Source organism: Salvelinus alpinus, chromosome 2 (genome assembly GCF_045679555.1).
Source record: "Salvelinus alpinus chromosome 2, SLU_Salpinus.1, whole genome shotgun sequence".
Classification (NCBI taxonomy): domain Eukaryota; kingdom Metazoa; phylum Chordata; class Actinopteri; order Salmoniformes; family Salmonidae; genus Salvelinus; species Salvelinus alpinus.
The window spans coordinates 40,491,141-40,497,863 of NC_092087.1; positions in this window are offsets into that span (position 1 = coordinate 40,491,141).

Sequence of the window (6,723 nt, forward strand, 5' to 3'; positions counted from 1 at the left end):
GAGGGTGAATATGTGTAAGAGGGTGGGAGAGCAGTTGTGTGGCTGCATTGGGCAGGGTTCCCCAACTGGAGGCCCCGGGCCAAATCTGGCCAGCAATAATATTATAATTTTTTACAAAATGTAACTAACATTCTCAGACACATGATGCAAAAAGCCGCAAATACAATGTCCCAAGAAGGAAGTTACCCCACCTAAATAATGCAAAAGTTACTTTTTAACTTAATTCATGAGGGAGAATGCAGGAGACAGTCAACTAATAAAGCTGGCAGCGGACCATTTTGTGGTGCTGAAACGTAAAGCTGCAAACGCTGCGCAATCAATAGGTGAACAGTGCTTGCAACAAATCTTAATTTTAATTTTCAAATAACAAAACTTAATTATTGGAGCCTATTTCTTCCGAGCCTAGGCCTATATAAAACAACCTACCTCAGCCTGTTTTTATGTGGCTTAACAGTATCTTTCACAAGGGGAAAAAATGTGGCCTAATAGAAGTGTTTTTTAAATTATTATTAGGCTTACTTACAATGGCAACTGGCCAAAAATTGAGCATTCTACATTAAACAATCATTTAAAGAAAAAACGTCAACGTCTGTAAATATCTGCGTCTATACCGGGAGTCTCGGGATGGCCTGCTCCTGTAACAACAGAACAAACAGAAAATACTGTCAGCAGGAGACCTAAATAGCCATAGGACAAGCACTCACAATACTGTTAGTATTTATTAAATAAAGTCATATAGGCTACTAAGTTACTTAAATGGGAAAAGTTGCATTTCCGCTCAGACACGTTCTGGTGGATGTCAAATGAGATGGATGACTTATGTGAAAGCCAGTTCCTGTCGTAAGTCTTGATTGTGTTCATAGAGGAAACGGTGTACTCGCAGGTGTAAGTCGATCCAAACATTGTTCGTTTCTTTATTGTGCTGCATTCCTCTGAGCATGCCACCCAAAACGCACACAGGGACTCGGCACTCCTGAGCGCATAGCTGATTTGACTCGATGTCTGGAATTCAATCAGCTCAGTTTGAATTGTGGCCTCATCCAGCAAGGGTATTGTTTTCTTAGCAAGGGAGGAGAATTCTCCACCTGGGCGACTGAGAGGATCACATAGAAACGCAATGATATCCTTGGGCCTGCTGTAGGTCTTCAAATCTGGTGGATAAGTTGTCCCTTAGCTGATTGATGAAATCTTCTATCACTTCTGGGACAATGTTGCGGCCTGGTCCCTCTGCCTCTCATTTCTTCAGCGCGCTGAAGTGCAGTAGCCTTCCAGATGACAAGTCCAAATCGAAAAACTCAAGCTTCCTAGTAAAGGCCTCCACATTTTTCCACAATGTCCACGACTGTTTTCCCGCTTCCTTGTAACTGCAGATTTAACCTGTTTAAGTGACAGAATATGTCAGCCACAAAATTCCTAAATTTCCAGAATGTTAAGGTGATCATGCAGCTCACAGAATCCCTCCACCGCTTTTCCTTCACTCAGCCAGCGCACGTCTTTGGGAAGCAGATCATCGTGGGTGGCCTCCTCTGATTCTGCCCCTAGAATTTCTAAGCAAACAGATGGAGTCAGGGCTTTCTCCTAAAGAGGAACATATTTATGGAATGGTCTGCCGATCCATGTGAGAGACGCCGACTCGGTCTCAACCTTTAAGCCTTTACTGAAGACTCATCTCTTCAGTAGGTCCTATGATTGAGTGTAGCCTGGCCTAGGGGTGTGAAGATGAACGGCAAGGTGCTGGAGTGACGAACCACCCTTGCTATCTCTGCCTGGCTGGTTGCCCTCTCTCCACTGGGATTCTCTGCCTCTGACCCTATTATGGGGCTTGAGTCACTGGCTTGCTCGCGCTCTCCCATGTCGTCCCTAGGTGTGGTGAATCACGTTGTGCCAGGCTTTTTTTTTCTATACTCGACTTGAGTGGGTTGAGTCACTGACGTGATCTTCCTGTCTGTTTTTGCGCCCCCTCTAGATCGTGCAGTGGGATAGATCTTCGTGGGCTATACTCGGCCTTGTCTCAGGGGAGTAAGTTAGTGGACTGTTGATATCCCTTTGGTGTGGAGGCTGTGCTATGTAGTATCTATGCTGCAATAGTTTATGTGCCAGGGGCTAGGGTCAGTCTTTCCTATCTGTTGTAATTCTCCTGTCTTATCTGCTGTCCTGTGTGATTTTAGCTATATATTTCGCTCTCGCTCTCACTCTCTTGCTCTCTGGGCAGTGAGAGGAAAGCTCATGAAAGCAATTGAACGTGTTTTTTCACACAAACTTAATCTGAAAGTTTCAGTATTGATTATTTTAAACCCAAGAACATGTTTTAAAACAGTACTCTTAGTAAGAAATATGCTAACAAAATTGCCATTGCTAGCTAGATTGCTAGCTAAAATGGTTACCTAGCAACAAACATTTGTTAAATATTTGAGATATTTGAGAAGATATTTGAGATGTTCGTTAGAAAATCATTAAATCTTACGAACTATTATTAACTTTTTTTTTTTCTTAACTTCTTATGGCTGAAGGGGCAGTATTGAGTAGCTTGGATGAAAGGTGCCCATATCAAACGGCCTGCTCCTCAGTCATAGTTCCTAATATTTGCATATTATTATTAGTATTGGATAGAAAACACTCTAAAGTTTCTAAAACTGTTTGAATTATGTCTGTGAGATTAACAGAACTCATATTGGCAGGCAAAATCCTGAGTTGAAATCAAAACAGGAAGTCAGAAATCTGAGCCTGTATGTATTCACCAGAGTCCCTTAAGAAATCCACTTGAGTTATGAATGATGTTGCACTGCCTAGGGGTTCCACTAGATGTCAACCATCAATAGAAATTCCAATGAGACTTCTATGATGTTGTGGGAGAGAATGATAGCAGAATCAGTCAGGTGTCCATCAAGCAGCCATTTTCTGATCATGCTTTTTTTTCATGGAAGTCACCTACGTTCCATTGCTCACGCAGACAAGAACGAATACTCCGGTTGGAACTTTATTGAAGCTATATGTTAAAAACATCCTAATGATTGATTCAGTACTTAGTTTGAAATGTTTCTTCGACCGGTAATATCACATTTTTGTCCGATATAAAGCTGACCAGAATTAGCGTTTGGACATGTTTACCAAACGCGCTAACAATTGGACATAAATAACGGATTTTTTCGAACAAAACAAACATTTATTGTGGACCTGGGATTCCTGGTGTGCTTTCTGATGTAGATCATCAAAGGTAATGGAATATTTATCATGTATTTTTGTGTTTATGGTGACGCCATCTTTGCAGCTGTGGTATGCTACTTTTGAGCGCCGTCTCAGATTATAGCGTGCATTTCTTTTTTCTGTAAAGTTTTTTTGAAATCTGACATAGCGGTTGCATTAAGGAGAGGTATATCTATAATTCAATGTGTATAACTTGTATTATCATCTATATTTATGATGAGTATTTCTGTTGAAACGATGGGCTATGCAAAGTCACTTGATGTTTTTGCATTTAGTGAATCTAGTCGCCTCAATGTAAACTCCGATTTTTTTATATAAATATGAATTTAATCAAACAAAACATGCATGTATTGTGTAACATGAAGTCCTATGAGTGTCATCTGTTGAAAATAATCGAAGGTTAGTGATTCATTTTATCTCTATTCTGGTTTTTGTGAAGCTATATTTAGCTGAAAAAAATGGCTATGCTTATTGTGGTTTTGTGGTGACCTAACATAATCGTTTGTAGTGCTTTCGCTGAAAATCCTATTTGAAATCGGACACTTTGGTGGGATTAACAATAAGATTACCTTTAAAATGATATAAGACACATGAATGTCTGAGGAATTTTAATTATGAGATTTCTGTTTTTTGAATTTGGCGCCCTGCACTTCGACTGGCTGTTGTCATATCGGTCCCGTTACCGGGACTTCAGCCATAAGTTTTTGCGAAATAAGTGTTTTGTGAATCTGGGCACAGGTCTTTGACCACTACTTTGTTTCCTTTTCTGTCTCCCTTTCCTCCAACCCTAGCCACTCAGCCTGTCACAATCTTTGCTCTCTCTCTCTCCCACTACTCTCTCCTCTTCCATCTTATCTCTCCCTTCTGCTAAATCCTTCTTCCTCCTGTCTCCTGATTCTGCGTCTTCGACCCTACTCTCCTCCCTTTCCGCAACCTATGACTCACACAGTCCCCTTTCCCCCCGGCCGGTTTGGCCCTCCCCTCCTGCTCCGTGGCTGAGTGACTCATTGCGAGCTTACAGAACAGGATTGCGGGCAGCTGAGCAAAAATGGAGGAAAACTCAACTTCTGCAGGACATATCATCGTTTCACTCCCTCCTCTCTACCTACTCTTCATCTGCTAAAGCCACTTTATATCCCTCTAAATTTCAAGCTTCTGCCACTAACCCTAGGAAACTATTTTTTACCATCTCCTCTCTCCTTAATCCTACCAAACCCCCCTCGCCCTCCTCCCTCTCAGAGGACGACTTTTTCAACTACTTTGAAAAGAAGGTTGACGACATCCACTCCTCATTCACTCAGCCTATTGAGTCCACTGGTCCCACTCACACAGAACTACCCTACAGAACATGACCTCTTCTCCAGATTAAATCCTGCGACTAGTGAGTTCTAGCCGCCCGATAACCTGCCATCTCAACCCCATCCCCTCTTACCTTTGCCACACCATCTCTGGAGACCTTCTCCCATTCCTCACTTCCCTCATCAACTCATCCCTGACCACTGGCTTCAAAATGGCCCAAGTCACTCCCCTCCTCAAGAAAACAACACTCAACTCATCTGACATCAAAAACTATAAACCTGTGTTCCTTCTTTCTTTTCTTTCCAAAACACTTGAGCCTGCTGTCTCTGATAAAGTCTCTCGTTATCTGTCTCAGAACAATCTTCTTGACCCTAACCAGTCAGACTTTAAGACGGGTCACTCAACCGAGACTGCAATTCTCTGTGTCATGGAGGCTCTCCACACTGCCAACGCTGACTCTCTTCTGTTCTCATCTTCCTAGATCTATCCACTGCCTTCGACACATGAACCATCAGATCCTCCTCTCCACCCTCTCAGGGCTGGGCGTGTCAAGCTCTGCACACTCTTGGATTGCATCCTACCTGGCAGGCCGCTCCTACCAGGTGATGTGGAGAGGATCTATGTCTGCACCACATACTCTCACTACTGGTGTCCCCCAGGGTTCGGTTCTTGGCCCTCTCCTCTTCCCTCTACACACCAAGTCACTCGGCTCCGTCATATTCTCTCAATGCTATGTGGATGACACTCAACTACTTTTCTCCTTCCCCCCTTCTGACACCCAGGTGGCGACGTGCATCTCTACAGGCCTGGCTGATATCTCAGCTTGGATGTCGGCCCACCACCACTAGCTCAACCTCGACAAGACTGAGCTGCTCTTCCTCCCGGGGAAGGCCTGCCTACTCAAAGACCTCTCCATCTTCACCGTGTCGCCCTCTCAGAGTGCGAAGAACCTTGGCGTGACCCTGGAGAACACCCTGTCATTCTCTGCAAACATCAAAGCAGCGACTCCTGCAGGTTCATGCTCTAGAGTACAACACTACCTCACACAGAAAGCAGAGCAGGTCCTAATCCAGGCATTTCTCATTTCCGTCTGGACAATTGCAACTTGCTGTTGGCTGAGCTCCCTTCAAACCCCTGCAACTTATCCACAAGACTGCAGCTCGCCTGGTTTTCAACCTTCCCAAGTTCTCCCATGTCACCCCACTCTTCTGCACACTCCACTGGCTTCCAGTCGAAGCTCGCATCCACTACAAGACCATGGTGCTTGCTTACGGAGCAGCAAGAGGAACTGCCCCTCCCTACCTTTTAGGCTATGTTCAAACCCTACACCCCCACCTCTGGTCTCTTGGCCCTCCCAGTCCAAGCTCTTCTCTGTCCTGGCACCCCAAAAGGTGGAACCAGTTTACCCCTGAAGCTAGGACAGCAGTTGTCGTCCCCCCTGCCCCCGCAAAATGACTAAAATGCATCTGCAAAATTACTGAAATGTGCATGTAAAATTTAAAGGATAGTTTTTACTTTCGAGTGAACTAAGACCTGATCACTCGTTAAGTTCTTTGCATTTGTTGAAGGCATCCTGTTCCTGTTGTTTCCAACGTCAGGTCACCTGTTCTCTCAGCAACCTGTACAGTGGCGTTAGAACTGTGCTCCGCTGTGGCCAAAACATCCATAGTAGATACCAAGACCCAGAAAGGCCCTCTGCTTCTTCACATTGGTAGGCAGAGGTGCCCCCTGGGTGCCTTTGATTTTCTCTGTGGATGGATGGATTCCTCTGCTATCCAACACATGAGCTAGATACTCGATCCATGTTTTCCCAAACTCACATTTTGACCTTTTTACTCAGTCTGTTCTCCAGAAGAAGTTGCTGTAGCTTTTGAAAGTTCCTCAGGTGCTCCTTTTCGTTCTGGCCTGTGATTAACAGATCATCCAAGTAAGCGACTAGATCAAGACCTTTCATCAGATTTTCCTCAGGTTTGACTAGGATAGTTGCTTTAATGTCTATCTCGTTCTTGAATACTTCAGCATGCATCTCCAATACTTCCTGAATAGATTTAGCATTTTCAAGCATTTATTTAAGTTGTACTCACATGCTTAATTTGTTTCCAGTTCAGCTTTTGTAACCAGTTCCTTCCACATAAAGCTGGTCCAGAACCTTTATCAACTATGAGTGGTAGATCCTCACTTTGATCCTCATAGCTCAGTTTTACAGTAAACTGTCCCATT